The sequence below is a fragment of the Halichoerus grypus genome, chromosome 5 (assembly GCF_964656455.1).
Source record: "Halichoerus grypus chromosome 5, mHalGry1.hap1.1, whole genome shotgun sequence".
NCBI lineage: Eukaryota > Metazoa > Chordata > Mammalia > Carnivora > Phocidae > Halichoerus > Halichoerus grypus.
In genome coordinates this window covers 19,934,337-19,948,901 of record NC_135716.1, presented here as the reverse complement: position 1 = coordinate 19,948,901, position 14,565 = coordinate 19,934,337, and the positions used below count along the sequence as shown (strand labels likewise).

General features: G+C 40.5%; 1 protein-coding gene across 8 annotated transcripts in view; it reads right to left on the bottom strand.

Moving 5' to 3' along the window:
• ENPP2 (ectonucleotide pyrophosphatase/phosphodiesterase 2) overlaps positions 1-14,565 on the bottom strand; it is a 144,641-nt gene that overhangs the window by 89,300 nt on the left and 40,776 nt on the right. The gene's annotated exons all lie outside the window — the stretch shown is intronic.

The window sequence follows — 14,565 nt, the reverse complement described above, 5'->3', positions numbered from 1 at the left end:
TCTAGCCAGAGCAATTAGGCAAGAAAACAAACAAAAGGCATTCCAATTGGAAAGGAACAAATCTAGCTATCTCTATTCACAAGACAACATGAACTTGCATATAGAAATCTTAATGAGGGGCGCCTGGGTGGCTCAGTCGTTAAGCATCTGCCTTCGGCTCAGCTCATGATCCCAGGGTCCTGGGATTGAGCCCCACATCAGGCTCCCTGCTCGGCAGGAAGCCTGCTTCTCCCTCTCCCATTCCCCCTGCTTGTGTTCCTGCTCTTGCTGTCTCTCTCTGTCAAATAAATAAATAAAATCTTTAAAAAAAAAAAAAGAAAAGAAATCTTAATGAATCTATTTTAAAAACTATTAGAATAAGTAAATTCTGGAAGGTTGCACGATACAAGCTAAATATTTTTTAAAAACCAGTTGTGTTTCTGTACACTAGCAATGGACAACCTAAAGGGAAATAAAGAAAACAATTGCACTTACAATAGTATCAAAAAGTATAAACTACTATTAATCAATTAAACAAAAGAAGTATTAGATTTGTACACTGAAAACTAGAGATTGTCATAGTAATACATTATGGAAGACCTAAATAAATGGGAAGACATCCATGTTCATAGATTGGATGACATTATTGTCAAGATGGCAAGAAAGTGGAAAAGGTGGTCCACAGCATGAGAGAAAATACTTGCAAATCATACATCTAATAAGGGCCTAGTACCCAGAATATATAAAGAACTCTTGCAACTCAGCAGTAAAAAAAAATATAACCCACATTTTTTAATGGATTGGCGTAGACATTTCTAGAAAGAAGATATATAAATGGACAATGAGTACATGAAAAGATGTTCAACAGCATTAGTCATTAGGGAAATGCAAATCAAAACAACAATAGAATACCACTTCACACCCACTACAATGGCTAAAATTAAAAACACACAATAACAAGTGTTGGAAAGGATGTGAAAAAAATTGGAACCCTCATATATTATTGATAGGACTGTAAAACAGTGCAGCCTCTTTGGAAAACAGTTTGGCAGTTCCTCAAAATGTTAAACATAGAGTTACCATATGACCCAGCAATTCCACTCCTAGGTATGCCCTAGAGAAATGAAAACATATGCCCACATAAAACCTTGTACACAAATGTTCATAGCAGAATTATCAACTGATGAATAGATAAACTGAATGAAGTATATCAATACAATTAAATATTATTCGGCAACAGAAGGGAGTGAAGTCCCAATACATGTTATAACATGAATCAACTTTGAAAAAATCAAGTGAAGGGGCGCCTGGGTGTCTCAGTTGTTAAGCGTCTGCCTTTGGCTCAGGTCATGATCCCAGGGTCCTGGGATCGAGCCCCCTATCGGGCTCCCTGCTCCGCGGGAAGCCTGCTTCTCCCTCTCCCACTCCCCCTACTTGTGTTCCCTCTCTTGCTTTCTCTCTATCAAATAAATAAATAAAATCTTTAAAAAAAAAAGAAAAAATTAAGTGAAAAAAGCCAAACACAAAGGCCACGTATTGTATTATTTCATTTATATGAAACATCTAGAATAGACAAATCCATAAAGAAAGAAAGGAGATTAGTGGTTATCAGGTGATGTGGGAGTGACTGCTTTGGGTATGAAGTTTTGTTTGGGGGTGATGAAAATATTCTAAAATTACATAGTGGTGATGTTTGCACATCTCCATGAGAGTAATAAAAACCACTGAAATGTACAGTTTAAAAGGGTAGGTTTGTATGGTTTATGAATTATATCTCAAAAAATGCTGCTTAAGAAAAGAGAGAGTGCTAGTGAGATTATCCCTGCAGTGAAGCAAATTCCAAAGCATCTGGACCCACAGGAAAGGAACATTAACCCTGACCTTCAGCTCTCAGGTCAGTGCCTTCCAAGCTGTGTACAGAGTCACCTCAGTTACCCTCCAAACCTTTCAATTAACAGGGACTGAAGCATTTGAGTCGTGGTGTGGACCTATTTTAACCAGTCCCTGTGTGTGATGAAACCCTTCACATTCCTAAAAATAGGAGGATCTCTTTCAGAGTATTTTGGGGTCTCTGCCATAGTACTTTAATCAAGTTTCCTGTTTCCTTTTTACTTTAAAATAAAATGAAAACCCAGTTCTCGCCTACAGATCTCAAGGGGCTTGAATCTTAATGGCAACAAACTGTAATCAGGGTTTGTGGGACAGTTGTGGGAATTCAAGAACAATGTCTTAGAACAACATGGATGGGCCTTGAGGACGTTATGCTCAGTGAAATAAGTCAGACAGAAAAGACAAACACAGAATGAACTTACTTAATAGGTGGAATCTAAAAAAAGCTCATAGACCCAGAGGCGGGGGACGAGGAGTGGGCAAAATGGGTGAAGGGGGTCAAAAGGTTACAAACTTCTAGATATAAAATAAATAAGTCATGGGGATGTAATATACAGCATGGGGACAATAATTAATAATACTGTATTGCATATTTGAAAGTCACTAAAAGAGTAGTCTTAAAAGTTCTATTCTCAAGAAAAAGAATTCTGTAGCTATGTTTGCTGACAGATATTAACTAAACTTATTGTGGTGATCATTTTGCAATGCATACCAATATAGAATCATTCTGTTGGACACCTGAAACTATATAACGTTATATGTCAATTACACTTCAATTTAAAAAAATGCCTTGCATTTGAAGAACACTTCTTTAAAAAGAAAAGAAAAAAAAGCCCTATGAGAAGAACCAAGGCTCACTGACTCTTCCTACTTTGTGATCAGGAAAACTGAAATGCTGCTCATAGGTGAGGTCGCAGAGCTAAAGTACCTCTGACTGGGAGAGATCATGACAGCTCAGACAGGGTGGAGGGAAAGGGAAAAGCAAGTATGTATCAATGGTACCACACCTGGCATGGACCAGACACTCCATAAGTTGTAGCTAGTAATTTCCTGCTCTTTGCCAGACAACATACTAGAGACATTTATATACATATGTATTGCCTTATTTAACCTTCTTTAAACTTTTCACGGTATTATCGTTGTCAATATATGAGAAAACAAGCTCAAATATATCAGGCAATCTGCCCAAGTTCAAGTACCTATTAAATGGGGGAGTCCTCTTTTCTCCATGATTTCCTAATGAGGATTATAAAACTGTCAAGATCTAAAAGGAATGGGAATGTTAACTATTTGCTGGGACAAACATGAGTCTATTAAAAGTAGAGAATCTGATAAATGTTTAATAAGTCTTAATACTTGATAATGTCTCCTAATTCAGAACATATCAGAAGCCACAGATTAACTTCTATTCTAGGCTGACCTAGTTCTCACCCAAAAAAAGAATGAGTTGGTAATGAGGAAGTGACTGACCAGAACCGTGGGTGTCATAGCCATGTCATTTCAAGGTTCCTAGGAGATCAGAGAGAAGGCCGGTCATTGTCAGACAATTGCCCTCAACTTTGAGAAACCAGAGTTTTACAAATTCGTATAATCTTGATTCAAGGCAGATTTCACGAGCACTCACTACAACATAAGCTAATGGTTATCAAAAGCGTACTCTGTGCTGGGGCTATCATGGATATTGAGATAAAAAGCAGGTTTTAACTGGGAGATGTGGAAGTCAACAGTTTGTTAAGCACACTCTGGTGAGTTCTGTCATAGAGGTATGCAATGGGTATGTGAGAATTGCCTCACTCAATCTCTGTTCCACTCCACTCCCAGGGAGCCCTCTTGTCTTGCAGATTTTTTGTTGGATGCATTATAGATACAATTTATATATTCTTCCAGTTATACTCCTGAGATCGTCTTTCTGCACATGATATTTGAACAACAGAATGGAGACAAGATCCATCTTCCTGCCCCTTTAGCTGTTTCTCTGATAGCAATTTTTGTAAAAGAGAGCTGGGAGTTTTTGTTACCTACAGATTCTATAGAAGTCCATGCTTGACCACAGCTCTCAATGACCTCATTATATCTTGGGTTCCTTTAGTAGACAATTACTGTCCAATCCAGGACAGAAAAGCTCAGCTGAGCCTGGCACAGACTGGACTCCCATCTGGATTGGGTTCACTTTGGATGTCTCATTTCAGTAGGTCACTACAAAACTAGATGGCATTGAGAAAGCATGACTAGGATGATGAGGAGTCCATGTTACCCAACCCACTTATTCATTTGTTTATTTATTCAACAAACTTTTATTGAGCACCTAGTATGCATCAGGCATTAAGGATGCGCTATGAATGGAAGAAAGCCTCTACCTCAAGATCCCACACTCTAGTGGGAGAAGAAATGTTAACATAAGGCCAGGTATTTGATAAGTGATGAGGAAAACAAAGCCGAGCAAGAGAACAGCGAGTAAAAGGGAGCAGCTATTTTCAATTGGATGGTAATGAAGGTCTCTCTGCAGAGATGACATCTGAACATAAACCCTAGATAAAGTGAGGGAAGAACCAGGTGTCTCCTGGAAGGAATAGCAAGTGGGGAGTCCCTAAGGTAGGAGCAGCCCAGTACATTCAGGAAGGCCAGTATGGGCAGAGTAGAATGGGAGAAAAAATCCCAGATGATCTCAAAGAGGCTATTGGGTGCTGGTTCATGCAGGACCTCACAGGTCACAGTGGAGCCTTTCTGTTTCATTTTGGGGGTGATGAGAAGTTACTGGAGGGGGGAGGAATTTTAATCAGGCAGTGGTATGATCTGATTTGTTTCAAAAGGCTCATCCAACTGGTGAATGGATATTTAATGAGCTCCCCAGTGGCCAAGGTTAAAGAGCCTATGCAGCCTGGGTGCTTTGCATGGATGATAGAGGAAGGTGGGTGTGGTTGTCTTTCTCAAATATTCTAAGGGCAATGTAAGACCTATGAGTTTTATTTTGTGTACTCCCTCGGGCAAAACTAGAAGTTGCCGAGAAGCATGTTTCATCTCATATGAGGAACTTTCAAGCAATCAGTGCTGCCAGAGTTCTCTTACAGAAAATGAACTCATGGTTATGATTCATGAACAGACTACTGTTAAGGAATTATGGTAAAGTATGGTAAAGAAATTCAGAGGAAGATTGGCTACACAACATTTTACGTCCTTTCCAACTGTAGTCTTCTATTATTTAACTCTCTTCTTCAAACTCTCTTAGGGTGGGGTGCCTGGGTAACCTGGTCAGTTAAGCATCCAACTCTTGATTTCAGCTCAGGTCATGATCTTGGGGTTGTGGGATCGAGGCCGGCATGGGGCTCTTTGCTCAGCAGGGAGTCTGCTGGAGATTCTCTCTCCTTCTCCTTCTGTCCCTCCCCCCTCAAATAAATAAATAGATCTTCAAAAAAAACTCTCTTAGGGAGCTGAGTTCTCTCTCTGCAATGACCAGCAAATAACTACTCAAATTAAATTAAATAACCAGAATTCACTTTTATTTTTTCTGAATAAATCAAAAGGAAAGGTAAGGATCCTTATACACACTTCGTTCTTACTATTTCATCTCCTGAAGGAAATGTATATATATAGTTGTAGGTAGGCATATAATTTGCAGGCACAGGGGACGCCTGGGTGGCTCAGTCGTTAAGCGTCTGCCTTCGGCTCAGGTCATGATCCCAGGGTCCTGGGATCGAGTCCCACATCGGGCTCCCTGCTCAGCGGGAAGTCTGCTACTCCCTCTCCCTCTGCTGCTCCCCCTGCTTGTGCCCGCTCTCTCTCTCTCTGACAAATAAATAAATAAAAATCTTTAAAAAAATAATAAAAAAATAAAAAATAAAAAAAAATAATTTGCAGGCACAGTTTAATTTATGCCAATGAAGGAGAACATTGGTCAGGGCTAGGCTAAGAAAAGGAGAAACACCTTTCACAAAACCATTTGATGGACTTAAGCAAGAGATGAAGCAATCTACTCTGGGTAGATCTAAAAGACAGGCATAAAATGAGCTGACCTTATACCGCCTCTCCTAGCCTTATAGGTCTCTTATAATCCCTTGTAAACAGAGAGCCACTGCAAAGTTGAAATACAATGACCTTAGTTTGCCACTACAGTATTATGCAAGAGAATGCAGACGTTCCGGACCTTACATCGTCCCACTAAACTTCTGTGGCTCTAATGAGAGATGTTATACAACTTGTTAATTACTAAAATCCTTGGCTGTCGGGCTTAGTTAGAGTCATAACTCAGATGCTCACTAGCTGTGTGGCCTGAGTTAGGAAACCTCACTAGACCTCTGCTTCCAAATATATAAAACCTCCCTCTCAGTTGTTGTGGGGATTAAGTAAAAAGGTCCTGTGGTATCAATTGTTAATAATAACAGCTACCGCCTATTGAGCACATAGAATATGCCAGACATTGCACAGAGATTCTCTCAACAGTCTTGCAAAGTACATATTGGTTTCTCTTTTTGACAGAGGCTCACGGAAGTTTAAGTAATTTGCCCCAGTTCATGCAAATTCATTCAAACTCAGGTCTGCCTATCCAGAGTCTAGCTTCTAAGAACTTCTATTATAGTCCACTATGTTATGATACATTTAGTTTATTACTTTTTTAAAAAAGTCATCCAATCTCACAAGTAGAAGGCAATTGAGGGGTTTTTCTCTTAGTGCCTTTCAGAGTTCAGATACAGGGGCGCCTGGGTGGCTCAGTCGGTTAAGCATCTTGATTTCAGCTCAGGTCATGATCTCAGGGTCATGGGATCAAGCCCCAAGTCGGGCTCTGCGCTCAGCGGGGAGTCTGCTTGAGATTCTCTCTCTCCCTCTCCCCCTCAGCCCCTCCCCCTGCTCTCTCTCTCTCAAATTAATCTTTAAAAAAAAAAAAAAGAGTTCATATACAGAACAGACTCTGTAAAGAACAGTTTCTCATTTTGGCACCAACTGCAGGTTGAAGCCATTCTACCAGTGCATTCTTCTTGTGTCTCCTGACTGAGGCAGCTGGTTTTGCATGCCTTCAAGGTTTGGAGCTGGCTGAGCTCAGTCACAGCCTTGTAGCTGATGGCCTCAGGTCACAGAGCACTTTGCGAAAGATGCCGTTTTCTCCTTTTCCCACTCTTCTCTCCCTTCCTGCTGCTGTTTTCCCTTCTTCCTGAGAACTGACAAAAATTCTCTAACTCTTATTTTTGCAGTTAATCTCATGTGACCTTACTATTGACAATGACCCAGTTGTTTTACCCAACGACAACACAGTTGATGAGATGCCAGTGCTAAGGACAAAGATCGCCGCCTGACGGAGCTGGGAGCAAACTTTCTGTATTGGTTCCTCTCACTGCACACAACACATTCTAATCATAATAATGGCACTGAGCACAGTAACCCCTACCAGGAGTCAACCACAGGCCAAACATTTAACATAGGGGTTAGCACACATTCACTCATTCATCCATTTAGGCAGCAAATACTGTTTTAGGCAGAAAAGACACCAACAATTAACAAAAGAACCCAAATGCCCGCTCATGAAGCTTACATTTTGTTGGATGGAAAAGACAAATTATACAAATATGTCAATTAGTGATAAGAGGTATGAGTAAAGAATAAAACAGGGTGGTGGGAACGATGAGAGACGGCAGTTAGCCCTTGAACCACACAAATAAAGCCATTAGGATTATCCTATTTTACAGATGAAGAGGTTGAATAATTTACCAAAAGTCATCCAGGGTTAAAACAAGAATCTGCCATATTCTGATAATGACAATAATAGATATAACAACGATTATAATAATTAACCATCTATGAAGGTAATATCTAATGACCTTATATAATTGCATGAAGTAAAGAATCCTATTTTATGAGTGAAGAACCAAGACTCAGAAAGATGAAATAATTAGCTCACAGCAGGGGAAAGGATTTTCACCCAGTCTGAATGGCTCAAAGTCCCTGATCTTTCCACCACACCCTGGCCCCTCTGTTGTATTTGTTCTGTCCGAAATTCTCAACGAACTGAAAGTTTCTTGAGGACAGGGACTGCATCTCCACCATCTTCTGCAAGTTCTCCTGCATCTGGCACAGAAAGTGTTGAGCCTTCTGCATCTGGACCAGCCGCATTCCCCAGAGAAAGATGGCTGCCCACTCTAATATTCAGTCAGACCTTCTCAACCTTGCTTGGCCGCAGGTCCCGGTGTGTAATTAGCATGGCGGGCAATATTACCCTTGAACCCCAGAGTGCCAAGTGACATTCAGAGCTCACGGTGCAGGGGCAAACTGCTTGCATCAGCCCAACCTCTTGGCAATACCTGCATTCCCAGGCGGACTTGCGTCCTGCATTGCCGCATTTGCCTCTTTATTAGACTGCTGTTCGTTTAGGAATGAAAGGAATAAACAAGTGGGTTGCACATGGCCTGCATTTTAATGAGGGCCAATCCTATGGAGTCAAGGGGGCATTGTGATGAGTTTGAAGGGCATGTCGACTTGCGGCATGACGCCAACTCCAGCCGAACAAGGCTTTCCTCAGCACTCATAGCAGTGGTGCTCAGAGCTGTGCTTTGCACTTACACGAACAGTGTGGCTGACCCCTCGTCGATGATCAGACTGGGTGAACGAATGAATGATTTTCCTTCGTATGGTTCAAGTTGCTTCGTGGGGAGTCCAACACAGCTGAATGGAAACATTTTGAGAGCAAGTATGATTCTTTCTTGGTGAAGATTTAGGGAAACGTAGATACTTCTTAGAGTCCAGCTTGAACCTAGGTTCAAACTTCAGTGCTGCCACTTTCTACCTGGATGAGCATGGAAACTAACTCATCAGACTTGTCTGCTCTCGTGAGCCTTCTTCTCAGTTCAGAGAGCCCTCAGCCATGTTGCTTGCTCCCTGGTCTCCCCTCACCTTTTTGTCTTGCAATACCTACCCTAACTCCTGGCATGTGTGCCTCTCCCACTGGACTGTAAACTCCACAATATTAGCGAGTCTGTGCCCCTTCCCTCTTATCTCCAGAGCCTAGCATGGTGCCTGGCATACAGAGACATTTCATTAATATCGGTTGAATAAATTAGCAAAGGAAGAGGATGGTGGAGAAAGAGGAAGGAAATTGTAACCCGAGTGTGGAGGGTTCAGACAGAGGAGAAGAGGGATCAGGTACAGGTCCTGCAGCTTTACTCTCTGTGACACGGTGGCAGGGTTGGCTGGGGCCTCTCCTTCTGTCCTTCCCCAGCCTGGCCCCCAGAGCCAGAGTCCTCAAGAATTCTCTAGATCCTAGAGGAGTGCTAAGCCTCAACCTTAGAAAAATAATGCCACTTTCTTGTCCCTGTCCCCACACACTCAAGACATGCTGGGGAAATTGCAAACCCCTGCTGCTGATGTCCACACACACTTCTACCTCTTCACTTGAACAAAGCCTCCAGGAGCTTCAGCCGTGTCTTGAGTTACTTCAAAGTGACTAGCCATTCAAGCGCTTGTATACAATGTTGAAAATTTTTCCAGGCTTTTCAAGACTGCCACTCCCATCCCTCTCGGGGAACAACTCTATCCCCTAATTTCCTCAAGAGATCAAGGCTATTCTAATATGCTTAATACGTTCTACATACAAATTTTATTCCTAGTGATTCCAGACACAAAATTTGCTTTGGAGGGTGAGAATACTAGTAAAAACTGGGTTGTTGTTGTTTTTTTTCTTGTTTTTGCCTAAGGATCAAATTATAGATTGAGGTGTTTCTTAGGAAAATTGCTTGTCTTGTGTTATTTAGGAAGGTCATTCTCTGGCAGCCTGACTACATGTTTAGTCAATTTAGAGCCACTGGGAGTGGAAGTTAAGACTATAAATAATCAGGGGTAATAGTAATAAGGGGTTTAGGATCCAGCGAGCACTGGATGAACATCCTGTAACATCTCACAACACGCCTTCCCAAGGCAAACGTGGCCAGCCAAGGACTAAAAGACATGCTCAGACCAAAGACATCTATCCCAGAGAAGCTGGAAGACCATCTTTCCTAGCTGTTAGCCAACAGGCAGGGGCCGCTGTGCTCTGCAGGCTTCCTGGTTGAGGTGTTCTGTCCACCAACCATGGTAGATGCTCCCAACTTTCCCAAATTCTTTTTTAACCCCTAGTTTGAAATAATAGTTATTTGAACTAAAAGTAACAAATGTCCTGTGGACTACACGTCATGTACTCTTCTCATTTCTTCTTAGACATCATCTCATTTGACCTGAGTAACAATCACACCTATAGGTACTATTATCATCTGTAATTTGTGAGGGTAGAGTGGAGGTACAGAGAAATGAAGCGGAAGAGATGGGGCTTACACAGAGCCTGAACACTTAACCGCAACCCATCCCGTCTGCTTTGTCTTAGAGATGGATGGCATTTAATAAGAAATCACAAATCAGTTTCCCCATCGTTAAGCCCATTTAGGACAAGTGCAATCTACAATCAGCCTTCAGATCAGCTGTAGAAAGAGCGAAAGTTTTGGAATTCAACAGAGCTTGTCTAAGAGCTGTGAGAAGCCCCAGTCGCTTCATGCCTAAGGCACTGTCCTCCTAAGAGCTGTGAGACCTTGCTGAGTATTGAACCTCTTTAGGCCTTCACTTTTTCTCATTCTAAAAAAGAGAATAACAGTAACTCCTTCAAAGGGTGGTTTTGAGCAGGTGCAGGCAAACTTTTTCTATTAAGGGCGAGATCATAAATATCTTCAGTCTTGCAGGCCACGCAGTGATCCCTATCATAACGACTCAACTTGCTGTTGTAGCGTGAAAGCACGCACAGGCTCTACAGAAACAAGAGGGGTTGGCTGTGTTCCAATAAAATTTTATTTACAAAACAGGCAGCAACCAGATTTGGCCTAGAGGCTATAATTTGCCAACCTCTGGTTTTGAAGATTACACAAGATAATGTATGTGCTTTGCATGATCCCTAGCATACAACAAGTCATCAAAAAAGATAGTATAATTATGGTTTCAGCATGAGATGACCAGTGCTTTCAAGTTGGGTCAAAAAAATCCCAACCAAAAATCAAGTAAATTTAACATTGTCAGGAAACTCTGAAGCCTTACTTGGGTAATGTATAACTTTCATAGACTTTTTTTGAAATATTGAAAAATTATCAACACTCTACCCCTAATATTACTTTATAGGTAGGGCTGCCGGAGACAATCGTCTTTTAGTATTCTCAATATTGAGGACACATTTACACTAAAAAGGTATTCATTGATTTTTGAAATTGAAATTTAACTGGGGAATCCTGGGGTTTTCTGTTGTTATTGTGGTCTGTTTTGTTTTGCTTGTCTGTTTTTTCCTAAATCCGACAAACTTACCTATGGACCTCTATGATTCCACAATTTGGAAGCCACTGGTTTTGTCTCATAATAAGAATAACCCAACACAAGCAACATTTTGTTCCTTCAGGGAGGAAAAGAATTACATTCCTATGGAATTATCCCCAAGGTTCAAAAACTCATAAGTCCCCTGGGTAGAAGCCATTGAAAAACACTAAGACAACCAGTGCGCTGCACTCACGGGTGCCAAGAACAAGCTTAGGTCACCCAAGGAAAAAGTGCAATAATCTTGCATTTGTTCCTGCTGATTAAAGTCAAGCAGCTTCTGGAAACTGTGAGGCAGCCCTCATGTCACTCTGTTGAATTAATATCTGAGCAGTATTAATGATGGAAAAACCCAATTATATCCAACACGTCCAAAGTTTTGCAATTGGATTTGTCAGCAATCAAACTGTGTACTAAGAAAGCCCAGTTGGTCAGTAAACAAAGCTTCTGAGTGGAGAAGAAATATTCTGCACACATAAACACAGGCGCCTAGATTCCTGATAAATATTTGATAATGAAGACGTAGGAGGGGTAGGTGTCTTCAGGCATCAGATATCTTCCAACAAGTAGGATTATAAAGTCTTACTCAGGGGATTTAGAAAAAAAAAAGAGAGAGAGAGAGGGAAATGTGGCTCAGCATGCCACAACTCATGTCTTTTCAAACTTGAAAGACAAAAGATGGTATTTGACATGCCCACGAAGGTGAAAGTAATAAAGTATTTTGTATTTAGTTTCAAAAGGTCTATGTTTGAGTTTCAGCTCTACCATGTCTAACCTGTGCAACCTTGAATCTCTCTGAACTTCCATTTCCTATCCCTGAAACAGAGATACAAGAATTATCATCTCTTATGCTTTGGTCAGGGTCAAAGGAGGTTGTGAATATGGAAACGCTTTGCTAACTGGGAAGAGCAATACACGGTCATCTATCATTCCTATGAATAAAAGCAGAGTCTCTGGTGACTGAAGAGCAAAATAATGTATTGAGTGTTACCAGCTGAAACCATGCCGGGGAATTAAGCGCTCATGAAATCTGTAATTAATTTAATTACATAACAAAGTATCACATACTGAATGGCTTGAGTAACAGAAATTTATTGACTCACAGTGCTGGAGGCTGGAAGTCCAAAATCAAGGTGTCGGCAGGGTTGGTTCCCTCTGAGGGCTATGAGGGAGGGATCTGTTCCAGGACTCTCTTCTTGGCTTTGTAGATGGCCATATTCCCCCTGTGTTTCTTCCCATCCTCTTATATGTGTAACTCTGTGTCAAATTTCCCCTTTATATAAGGACACCAGTCCTATTGGATTAGGACTCACCCTGATGACCTCACTTTACTTTGATTACCTCTGTGAAGACCCTGCGATGGTTAGTTTTATGTGCCAATTTGATTGGGCTAAGGGATGACCCAATAGTTGGTAAAACATTTCTGGGTATGTCTATGAGGGTGTTTCTGGAAGAGAGTAGCATTTGAGCAGGTCGAGTAAGGATCACCCTCACCAATGCATCATTCAATCCACTGAGGTCCTGAATAGAACAAAAAGGTGGAGGAAGGGCAAATTTGCCCTTTTTGCTTAAGCTGGGACATCCATCTTCTTCTGCCCTTATACATCTATGCTCCTGATTCTCACACTTTGGACTTAGACTGACACCATCAGCCTCCCATTCTTTGGATTCAAACTTAATTACACCACCAGTTTTCCTGATTCTCCAGCTTACAGACAACAGATCTTGGGACTTCTTGGCCTCCATAATCATGTGAGCCAATTCTTACCTCCAAATAAGGTCACACTCTGAGATATTAGGGGTTAGGACTTTAACTGGGAGGTGAGGGAGAGGCACAATTCAACCCATCCCAACATCTTTCATTTATTTTGTTAAGAAGTCACCAAACTGATTCACAGTGTTTCCTAATCAAGGCCTGCTTCTCAGATGAAAACATTTCACTCTACAAAGGATACCTACCTGTTTGCTGAGTGTCTAAGATGATAAATTATTTACTTCAGAATAAGGATCTAAAGCCATGGCCATATACCTTCTTTAAACAACAAAACATTAGGTAGTGTCCTTTTTAGAGAATTATGTTTATCCTGTAACATACTTGTCATCATTTTTCCTTATACTTAGCTTGGGAATAAAAATTTGTCACACTGATACAGAGATGCTGAAGTTTTTAGATTTCAAACTCAATTCTTTAAGAAATATATTTATTGGCTATCTCTCACTTCTGCATCAAGCTTACTGACTGTTGACACATTTCCAAATCAGATGCTTTCAATAAATTTAAAAAAAAAAGCTGGTAAGTATATACACACATATAAATAAAAAATCTTATATATTATACATCTATATAACATGGAATAGGTGCGAAGTTTTTAAAACTAAAATTAGGGGCACCTGGGTGGTTCCCTTGGTTAAGTGTTTGACTCTTGATTTTGGCTCAGGTCATGATCTCAAGGTCGTGATCTTAGGTTCATGAGATCAAGTCCCATGTCAGGCCCCACACTCAGTGGGGAGTCTGCTGGAGATTCTCTCTCTCCTTCTCCCTCTGCCCCTCCCCCCTGTACTTGTGCTTTCTCTCTCTAAAATAAATAAATCTTTAAAAAAAATTAAAAATTAAAAAATAAAAGTAAAATTAAACTTTTTTTAAATTCTTACCTTCTTAGCAACTCAGTATCCTTATTTTTAGTCATAAACGGTCTTGTCATTTTAGAAATTATAAATGTCCCATATAGAACAGATAATGGGTACATGGGCATCTGTCTCAGGAGGTAATCATAACATTATTTGTACCATCAAAAGAGCAGAAATAGCCTGATGTCCACCAAGAGGATTTTGTTAAAGAAATCATGAGACAGCAGAATGGAACACAATGCACCCACTGAAAATCATGTTTTTGAAAAATATATAATGTCATGGGGTAATACTCTTGGTATGTTGTTAAGTGAAAAACAGGTTACAGAAGGATTTGCATGACTGATTTTAAGACTACATGCACATAAAATGGATATTCACCCATGTGCTAATATGTTTATCTCCAGGCACTGAGAATGTAGACAATTTTTTGTTTCTTCTGGGTACTTTCCTTATTTAACTTTTTCCTACAAAACGCATGCATCCCTTATAAAATGAAAATATGACTTTTTTTTTAATAAACGGAAATTTCCTTCTGAAAGGTTCTTGCCTTAGACCGAGCACCATTCATACCACAGGGTTACTGTATGTTTCATAGATGTTAGGACTGGACCTCTTGGGGATAATAGAAGGAGCCCAAATAAGTATAAAAATAATTATGTACTCAACATTATAATGCAGCCTAGGAAGTTAAAGGAAGCCTTGATGAAGGACTTAGCATTTGATTTAGGTCAGACCTTGATGAAAAAGTATCTTCTCAATGAG